At 33.5% G+C, this 11380-nt stretch overlaps 1 long non-coding RNA gene across 1 annotated transcript; it reads left to right on the forward strand.

Annotated features, from left to right (window-relative positions):
* The first annotated feature begins 261 nt into the window (after positions 1-261).
* LOC143248635 (uncharacterized) lies at positions 262-8221 on the forward strand. Its single transcript, XR_013027119.1, has 2 exons — positions 262-1278; positions 6150-8221. It is a non-coding gene; the product is annotated as an uncharacterized LOC143248635 (long non-coding RNA).
* The last annotated feature ends 3159 nt before the right edge of the window (positions 8222-11380 follow it).

An 11380-nucleotide genomic window follows, 5' to 3' on the forward strand; every position in this document is an offset into this window, starting at 1 on the left:
CAATTGGAAATAAAAGTACGTCGATCATTGTTGACCCGCTATCTGTTGGTGATTTAAAACTAAACAATTCTCTTTTTATCATTAAACTGAATAATACGCTATTATAATAAACACTACTTGTCTTTAGATACCTGGTTCAAGTGTCACTAGAATACATTTATATCGTTGTATCGTTTATACCATTTCCTCTCTGACACATTTATATTCCACATTTTATGTTCTCATATTTAATTCTATTTCTATTCTTTCTGATCTTAAAGGTAACAGGACGAAAACGAACTGCTTTATCGACTTGGCCGTTATACCTGAAAAACGGCTGAACGCCTCTTGGAATTGTCGTAGGCCTTTGTTATTTTGGAGACCTGAATATTTAAGTTCCATTCATAGCAAACGAACGTGCGTTATGATCATAATGAGAGGATTGTACTGGATAAAATTTTGCAGCACACTTTAATGACTGACAGTAATTTAAGTAGAAGCCACTGTTGGAAATAAACGAAAACAGTGAAGACTGAATAGATTACAGGAAAGAGATTTTCTAGATACGTAAATTTCGTCATTATCCTGAAAAAGTTTGTAACAGAGAATATTGTTAGCATACATTTTGTACCCAACTTATTGTATAAATTTCAAATTGTACGTGCACAATAATATAGAAATGTTGCTGGTAAAACTATAAGGTATTTAAACTCTGATACATTTGTAAATAAAAAAAATCGGTAAAACGTAATAAGGTACACAATCTTTTAAATGTTACATGTCAGGTATATTTTGAAGTATACAAATTGCTTTTACTATACAACATACAACTTTGTGTATTTGTTACAAAAAATCAATAAGCGTAAATAGTTATCCCACGTCTTGTGGAATAGGCCATTAGATGACGCTACATATGTGTGGGTCTGAAGCGGGAAAGGAATGTTGTCATTAAAGATAATGACGACATATTGCACCCCAGTGGTTCAGCGGCATGTCTGTGAACTTACAACGCAAAAAACCGGGTTTCGATATCCGTGGTGGGCAGAGCACAAATAGACCATTGTGTAGCTTTGTGCTTAATTCAAAATAATGACATATTTCCAAAATTTGTCACCAAATGGCGCGCTCACAGCTCAGTGTGATGTCGTTGTTCCAGAAAGTGTCACCAGAGACTCGTTTCTCGAGCGCCATGAGTTGTGTAACGACGTTATAATCCGTGATGCCTTCTCTACCCACAGCAGCCACTTTTAAATATATATTGACGTTATAGTTCCACAAAGTAGGACTAGCATAAATTTGGTCAGTATGAGTATAACTAATACAGTTAGTTTAAATAAACTTATAGTTTGACTCTTTAATTATAAATCTAGCGACTAATAATTTTTAATAACATGATTATAATATTTCTTTTTTAAACAATTTATTACTTTTCTTACTGTAAAGATTTTGGAATTTGATACATAAACGACATGACTATTAACACAACGTTTTGGGAAAACATGTAACCTGTTGGTCCACCTCGGCTGTTCCATAAGTAAAAAGATTTAAAACCAACCCTTATCATTCATATATTAATGAAGCTTTCTTTTGAACTCACTTATATTTACTGCCACTACAAAATCCAAAGATCAATCAAACTTTTAGATTTCAGCCTCTCCTTATATGACAACCCCCTCTATCCCAGGTACCGTAGTAACAAATAGGCCGGGTGGTTAAGGCACTCGACTCGTAAGCGGAGGGGCGCAGGTTTGAATCTGTCACACCCAATATGCTCGCTCTTTCAGCCGTGGGGGTTTTATAATGTAGCGCTTAATCCCACTATTCGTTGGAAAAAGAGTAACCCAAGAGTTGACCGTGAGTGATGTTGACTAGCTGCTTTCCCTTTTGTCTTACACTGCTAAATTAAGGACGGTTAGCACAGATAGCCCTCGTACTGCTTTGCGTGAAATTCAAACCAAAAACTGAACACAATATTCCAAATGAAGTCTAACCAGTGACATGTTTAATGAAGTTATGACCTCGTTAGCTTGTATTCAATATTTCTGTAGATACAATATGAAGTCCTATTTGCCCTACCGCAAGTAACCACACAACACTTGGATAGCTTTAAAGATTAATCACTCATTATACCATAAATCATGTAATGTCATATATTTGATGTCTTGTAACTGTTACAATAATAACACTTTAACAGTAAGCGAAAATTACGCGTTTAATGATTTTATTCACTATAATTTAAGCCAATCTTTTACTGTTAAACTGAACGACTCTTGTATATGGGACTTTGACAGATTTGTATTAGACCAAGGGCTTTTGCCTAAAATATATAAACTGACATAGCCCGTTTTGTTTGCTCTTAAGTTATATAATATACCTGCCAGGCGAGTTGTTTAAAGAATTTTTACAACAATAATTGTGATTATCTAACAAGTATTGTTGTCAAACAACAATATTTTGTAATAAAAATCGCGTAACCTTTAACCTTCTGTGGGCTAAGCAGATAGCCCGATGTGGTTTTGCTGTAAGAAAAACAAACACAGACATAATCTTTAGATTTTTTCCATCTCCTTTTAAATTTGTATACTTTGAATTCAAATCAAAGCTGTTTCCAAACTGAATTGTAGTTCTGTTGTGTTACCACAAATGTTCCACCTTCTAGTTTCTGTACTTTGTCAGTTTTTGGTGTTTAACATGTAACTTTTTATAATACATTATTTGTCTAGTATCTTTGTTGCCTCTAAGGATTATAGAAACACGTGGTTACAATATTAATATTATTAACAATGATTTAGTTTCTTAGCGACACAGAAATTAGGAAAATTTTATTACCTTCGTTACATAAAACGATTACATTTTACTGCAAGCAGACATTAAATTCTAGTGTAGATGAAATTATTTTTACAGGCATTTATTTTTATAGCACTAGGTGCTGTATTAACCGCAATGCCCACGCGCACAAAAGATACACGTGAAGGTATTAAACTCCACGCCTTGAACAGCTTATTTTATTAAGTAGTTAATATCTATTACTGAGTATATCTTTAATTTTGAGCCCGACATGGCCAGGTGGCTTAAGGCGTTCGACTCGTAACCTGATGGTTGCGGGTTTGAATTCCCGTCGCACCAAACATGCTCGTCCTTTCAACCGTCGTGGCTATATAATGTACGGTAAATCCCACTATTCGTTGGTAAAAAGAGTAGCTCAAGAGTTGGCGGTGGGTGATGATGACTAGCTGCCTTCCGTCTTGTCTTACACTGCTAAATTAGGGACGGCTAGCGCAGGTAGCCCTCGTGTAGGTTTGTGCGAAATTAAAAAAAAACACAAAGAAACAAATCTTTAATTTTGATCTAAGTAGATATCTTCGGCTGTCGGAAGTTAGTGTTATACGTGTCAATGAAAAAGGCAAAATTCGAGAATAAATACAGCACTGCGTATTGTTCTCTCTCTTGGGATTTGGGTATCATATGGTCATGCAGTGTTGGTTGGTGTTAGTTACTACTTTAGGGTCAGAGTGGGATGAATTTACTCCGACCCTTTTATCATCAATGCTCATGTACTGGTATACATATATAGATTGTTTGTTTTGGAATTTCGCACAAAGCTACTCGAGGGCTATCTGTGCTAGCTGTCCCTAATTTAGCAGTGTAAGACTAGAGGGAAGGCAGCTAGTAATCACCACCCACCGCCAACTCTTGGGCTACTTTTTTACCAACGAATAGTGGGATTGACCGTCACATTATACGCCCCCACGGCTGGGATGGCAAGCATGTTTGGCGCGACGCGGGCACGAACCCGCGACCCTCGGATTACGAGTCGCACGCTTTACGCGCTTGGCCATGCCAGGCCGTACATATATTGATATTAATTGCCCTATCAGTTTGAAGTCTAGTTTGGTGGTGGCCCTTTTTAAAATACATATATATATTATCTTATTATTTTGTTATTTTTTTCATTTATTTATTTTTGTGTTTAAAATATATGCTAATCGGATAGAAGTGTTTAGGACTATCTTCATCGTGTATGAGGTATGTTTTGTAAATATTTAGTAAGTTGTCTGTTGATGCTCCACTTTTCTTGCGAATGAGACTCCGAGCATAGTTGGTTCTTTGCCAGACTTTAATTTCATTTACATGGTTAATCCATATTAATTTTGAGTCATAGGTTAGACCTAGAAATTTTGCCGATGTGGTAGGCGGAAGTAGTGTTCCATTCATATATATTTCAGGCTGTAGTTTTTTTGTATTTTATCAACTTTGTAAAGACACACAAGTTGTGTTTTTGCTGTATTTATTTTTATTCTGTATCTTTGACAGTAGTCGCTTATTCTGTTTAGTTGTGGTTATATGTTTGTGACTGCTATTGTTGTTGTTGTGGCACTTTTCCAGACGGCCACATCATCAGTGAACTGTGAGGAGAAAATATGATTAGGACCCTTCAATGGCAAATTGTTTACATACATGGTGAAGAGTATAGGGCTAACCACCCCTTCCTGAGAGACGCCAGCTTCTGAAGTAAAGTACTCAGAAAAGGTTCCCTCTACATTTATTCTACACTTTCTTGTTTCGAAAACGTTAGATTACAGCGAATAATTCCACGCGGTTCATTCATGTGGAACTGTAGACCATTGTACCATACAGTGTCACATGCTTTCTCAATGCCAAGAAAGCAGTGCACTGGTTTTGTTAAAGGTTTATTAGGTTTATTTGCTGGCTGTTATTCCTTATGGGACATTAATATATTAGCATGCTTCCGAGAAACTGGTATGTGTTCTGAGGATAGTGATAAGTTAAAAAGTGCTTTTAGGTGGTCAAACAATTTTGTAGTGCCCTTTTTTAGAAGGATGGCTTGTATCTCATCTTCACACGGAGATTTGCTTTTTATTGCTTCAAGAAGTTCATGTATGGATATTTCTTTCATTAGGAACGTGTCTTTGTAATTTGTGATGAGTCTTGTATTTGTTTCAGATCTACTTGTTGGGACAATTGGTTCTAATTGTTCTTTGTTGTTTAGTGTATAATTTGTTACTTTGTTGTAAAAATAAGCATTTATATCTGGATCTGTATGTTTTGAATGTATTCTGTTGTTGGTTCACTTACATTTGTTTGTTTTGAATTTCGTACAAAGCTACACGTGGCCCATCTGCGCTAGCCGTCCCTAATTTAGCAATGTAAGGCTAGAAGTCATCATGTAGTCATCATCACCCACCGCATTTACATTATAACGACCCCGCGACTGAAAGGGCGAGAATGTTTGGTGTGACGAGGAATCGAACCCGTGACCATCAGATTACGAGTCAAGCGCCTTAAGCACCTCGCTATCCTGAACTATTTGCAAAAAAAAAAAGAATACTGAACAAAATTTGTGTAGATATTACAATGTACATCAATTGATAAGGAAGTGACTGAAAACAGGAAGGAAAAGAAAACCTCTAAAAGATTGTTTACCCTTCTCAAGTGTGAAAACATTTAAAATTTTGCTAAACAAGTTTAAACACCTGGCCATGCCGGGACCTGTTTACTCTCTCTTCTGTAAAAGATAATAAACTCAGGAGTTCGTAAATAATTTTAATATTTTTGGAATATCGTCTTTCCAAGATTTGCAGTCACGTTATGTTTTTTTCTTATTATGAAAATGTGTTTTTCTTATAGGTAAGCAACAACGGGAAATCCTCGTGTCTACCCCGAGGGGAGATCGAACCCTTGATTTTAGTACTGTAAATCCTTACATATCGTTAATAATGAAAATATATTGAGTTGAAACCTATGCTGACTTACAATACCAAAAATATATTTTAGGGCCATAATAAATTATTAACTACTTTTCTTCAGGAAAGCTCATAAATCGAAAATTCTGTTAGGAATAAACAAAGTTTAACAAATGTAGTTGATAGTTTATCTTGCTCTTTATCTATTTAATAAAACGTAGTTTATCGACTTGTAGAAGTTTGGTATAATAACATTAATGTTATATCAGTTCAAAACATACTCCCGTGGTACAGCGATATGTCGGTAGACTTCCAGTGCTAAAAACCGGGTCTCGATATGTGTGGTGGGCAGAGCACAGATAGCTCATTGTTTAGGTTTATGTTAAATTCCAAACAACCAGTACAAAGTAGTTTTCCTGATGTCAACAATACTTGAACTATGAATTATATTATTCTTTATTTTAGCATTCGAACAACCTGACAAAGACTTCGACGAATGTCCTGATGGATACGCGATGAGATTTAATCTGTGTTGTGACCAGTATTTGTGACTTCTAATTTTAAAATAAATCGAAAAAGGAAACACTGTTTTGAACAACCTAAGCAGTCAATTATTAATTATATATTTCATCCTGCATTTTATTATTAATTGTCAAAGTTAACACTATTTACATATACGGACGTTTTTTAGATCCATGTGAACCAGAAGTGAATGTCTCATCATTCAGTCCTTCTCCAAACAAAAGTAAGTTACTATACAAATGATGTTATTCAACGCTTATTTTCAACATGAGACAGTATGTTTAGAAAGGCTGGTGACAAGATGTCGTGACGGAAAAATGTTACTGGTCATTATTTTCTTTTATGAAGAATACATCTCTTACCATTTCACCACCCGTAGCAACTTAAAAAAAAACGTTTATTCACTTTGAATTGTTTCCGATAGTTTTTCAAGGTGTTCTCTTTCGTTTTTAGTTCTTGTAAACACTAATTATAGATTTCTATGAGTAGTCTATCAGATAAACAGTATTCAGTTTACAAATTGTAAGCAAGTCAGTATCGACAATCACGCATCTTTGAAAGTCTGAGAAATCCTTACTCTTGTCTTTTGTCTTGTTATAAATATATCTGAAATAAAGGTGTTTAGTCACATGTTACATAAAATTATCATACTATTTTAATGTGAAAACACAGTCAGTATATTTGGTTATTATAAAGTACAAAAACAAGAGATAAAACAAATTTTAAAATGTGATAAATAAATATATTTACTGGTATTATCACTGGAGAAGTAAAGCCATACTGATACTTCACACTTCGTTACCTGTACTGTTTTATCGATATGTATGTGTGTCTCTGTTTGAATACTGAATGGAAATTTGATTCTAGTAACTCAGAACGCTGTCATTATATGGTTCTCTTAACCGTAGGTATATGAAACATAATCTCCTTCAATATTATCACAGAACAAAAACAAACTGCTCTAAATTCATTTTCTTTTAACTTGTATTTTTCCATTTCAGTAACATCAATATTAGATCATCCCATTCCCCTCATGATTGGTGCAGCAGGAATAATACTTTTGATAACTTGTTTAAGGCAAGAAAAAATATTATTTTCTTATGTTTAGTTGAATAAATCTTAATATAATTTCTAAGCTAATAATAGTTGAACCATTTGTGTACATTCTTGATGATAAATTTCAAGTGGCTGAGAAATCCAAAATGTTCATTAACTGGAATAATAAATAATGGTTACAAACACTTGCAGTAAAAAGAAATAATAAGGTGAAATTAGCATCATTAGTTTATAATAAACTGTAATTTATGTGTGGATCATCATTTAAAACTTAAATTGTGGAGCAGTTTTTTCAATATTACAAGTTCTTGTAAGTATGTTATTGTTTAACCAGTTTTATATGTAAATACAATAAGGTACTGTGTGTTATTACAAATACTTGAAGTTGAAACGTGTTAAATATTGGGAACCTAAACTTTTACAATTAGATTAATTGGAAAACACTTCAGATAAATACAAAAGGCATTTTCATTCAAAGAAGTTATTTTTTAATTAATGATTATCGTATTTATTTTAATACGATATTTAATTAAAAGTGGAATTTATTAGCAAGTATAATATTTATTAAATTATCCCTGTTATGTTATAACATTTTATTTCTGTTTAATTACTGCCATTCAACATGTTGAGGAAGCCCCTGTGCCTCTGGTTGCTAAATATTATTATTTCTAGATTATAATTAGATTCTATTTTTAATTGAAATAACACTGATGTATAAATTATAGTTAAATTAAATCACTTATGTTATTTATTGGTGGTTTTCTTCTGTAGTCTTATAAGTTTGAAATGGTGCTGCCAGTCAGAAAGGAGGAAAAAAGATGAGGTGATCGTCGAGAAAAATACATTAAAACCACAAAACTCAATAGTAAAATCAAATAAACATTTAAAATACAATAGAAAACCACACAATATTATGAAAAATAGACCAAGGAAAGTGCGGTATGTTCAACTGCCTCAAGTAAGTAATGTAATGATAGAAAATGTCATCATATTATTCTCTTTCCCAGCAAGAGCCTTGTAGTGGCAAAGCGGTAGGTCTGAGGACTTATAAAGCTAGAAACCGGGTGTCGTTAGCCGTGGTGGGTAAAGCACTGATAGATCACTATGCTTAATTTCAAATAAAGAGACATAAGAATAATGTAATATATCTTCAATCATGTATGTTAACTTACTTTCTGTACATTTTTATGCTTGTGTTCTTCGTGAAGTTTAGACTCCGTTATAAATATAATGTGTTAAGGTTATAAACTTTACTCTCTAATCTTCCACCTTAAAATAAAGTTTCAATTTGATGGCACGGTATCACTTTTTGGATGGAAATTGTAGACGGTTTGAATGGACACCTAATGATAACTACCTTCTGGAAATGTTGTATATATCTATATAAAATACAGGTTTCTTCTTTATCTCTGCAGCCATTTCCAAACATGCATGAAATTTGTATACTCACTTGACCCCGTTTATGTGTCATGTGTTTCCACAGTAAATGCACAAGTTACACAGCTACGGATGAATCTTAACCAAGTTTGGTGTACAGCTTCCCTGTATAACAACGATCACTTTGTGTCATGTCTCTTAACAACAAATGTTATAACCTGATATTGTTGTTTTTCTATAAACTGAAAGTATATGATGAAATGTATAGACAACAAAAGTGGAAAAATTACACATTTTCTACTGTTTTAACATTTGGAAAGATATATATTTGCAAAAAACGGCTCGTTTGGGTTGAGAAAATATTTTACATAGAAGAGCGAACAACGTTTCGACCTTCTTCGGTCATCGTCAGGTTCACAAAGAAAGAGGTAACTGACCGGAAGCTGACCACATGTTTAGAAAGGGTTGTGTAACTGAGTGTCGGAATGTAGAGGACGGTGTTATATGTCTCAATATATAATTTTATTATATTATATTAATATAGGTATAATGGCGTTCCTTTATATTGGTTTATTTTGGGTTAACGAATTTGCATTTATGTTAGCTAGAAAGTATTGGATTCTTTTACGGTCCACAGAAAGTTTAAAAATGTTTCATTTCATTTTTTTATGAAGCTTCATTATTGTCGTGTTCTTCCTCTTGCGTTTTAATTCAAATCTATATTCTCGATGTTGATAAATGTTGCAGCGCCATCTCGAAGCCAAACGGCTTCCAGACAAACCTTGAATGTTAGAATATTGAAATGAAAAAGCAGTCACAGATTAAGAACCACTATTGGAACTCAGTAGTAAGACCGAGTGCTCATTACTCTAAGACTGCTTTTAATACTTGTGGCGAGTACACACAGATAGCCCATTTTGTAGCTTTCTGATAAAAACAAACAAATAAACATGGAGGAAACTTATTGCCCCACAATTTTCTCGATATTTACAATAAGCTAACTTAAATATGCATCACGCAATTTAACATCCTCAAACGTAAAGCTGTAAATACCGAAATCCTTTTTCATTTCAATTTCTTCTGTTCTTTATTGCTTTTGACATTCTCATATTTTTAATATCACTTATAAATAATTGTTTACATTTTGTTCTCATTAGTACAAGAGGAATGTGATATTTTCCACATACTATCCCCCAAATCATTAAAGTTGTAAATATTTTGCTATATATAAGATAAACTTTCCCCCATTTTACTCATTAAAAATCAATCATGGAGGCAATTAGTTTGTTTAAAATTTGGTTATTTAACTAGAAATGTTGATTGAAGACGTATTATTTTAGTTGATATCCATTAAATTGATATAAACCAGTTATAAGTTTTTGCCCTGTATAAATTTTCTATATAATGGTATTTAAAATCAACTTATCATGATTCTTGATGTTTTTAGGAAGAAACAAAGAAAAAAAAAAGAAACCATTTAAGAAATATAGAGCTTACAGACCACCTTATTTTAAAGAATTAAGAGATAAGTTCCGAGAAATCCCCACAACAGATTCTGACAGTCCATAAAACTATCCCGAATGTCTTTTCCATTCTCGACGATTTTCTCCACCAATCAGAGATACTGAAATGAAAAAGCCCGGGGCGAATGGAAAGCCCTGAAAAACCGCGTCCTCGGGTCTTGTGGAGTTTTTGCCTATACAATGCTAGAAGACCAGGCGCTTGTAACTGAAAACATCACCCCTAGTGAGTTAGATATTTTAGAAGCTGTTTCAATGATCCCTGATTATGAGAAGGCCCCGACAAATAAGTTTAATAAAAGAGAAAATAATATGATGTTAAAGCAAAAACTGACACAACCAACCATCTTGCAGACAATAAATGACCCCGCTAGTACAGTGGTAAGTCTACGGATTTACAAAGGTAAAATTAGGGGTTCGATTCCCCTCGGTGGGCTCAGCAGATAGCCTGATGTGGCTTTGCTATAAGAAAAACACAAACACCCATACAATAAATGGAAAGTACACAATAGAAAGGAAAATATAAAGAGCGGAAAACGTGAGCCAGTCTGCTTCAGGTTCTGATAAAACTAAACCAAAGAAATGCGCTAGGATAATCGTGAATGATGACAAACCTAAAGAGACATTAAACTCTGATTTACTGACAACGGTTTGTAGATTTAAAATTCTTTTTCTTTATAGTACTCAGTATTATACAGCATCAGTATATAACCATTAAAAACAAGAATCTGCTCTTAATATTAAACTTTCACTTCATACAAGTTTATTTATACCTACACATATATATATATATTGCACTGAGCAACTGAAATATAATGGAATTAATAGTACATTATTAATGCTAATACAAAATTACTGTTATAAAGTAATTACAACCATTCTCATATTTAATTTCTGTGAATATCTGACATCTTATTATCTGTATCTGGTTCAAAATTCAATTAATTTTTCATTTATCTTACGTTTACGATTAATATTTAGTAGAAATGAATTCACATTTTTAGAGTTAAAAACATTTCACTTTAATGTAATGTATACTGTGTCAAACTGTGTGACCAATATCATATCAATGTTGCATGCTTACAATCAGTGTTGTTAAGATCCTGAGGCATCCACAACTACTGAAAAAGATGCATTCAGAGAATCCTTAATGTTCAGAGTCATTTGAATACATGTAGTTCTTCCAAAAGAGACCTATACATGTTCGATACTATCGAGGTC

This window comes from Tachypleus tridentatus, chromosome 4 (assembly GCF_004210375.1).
Source record: "Tachypleus tridentatus isolate NWPU-2018 chromosome 4, ASM421037v1, whole genome shotgun sequence".
Lineage (NCBI taxonomy): Eukaryota > Metazoa > Arthropoda > Merostomata > Xiphosura > Limulidae > Tachypleus > Tachypleus tridentatus.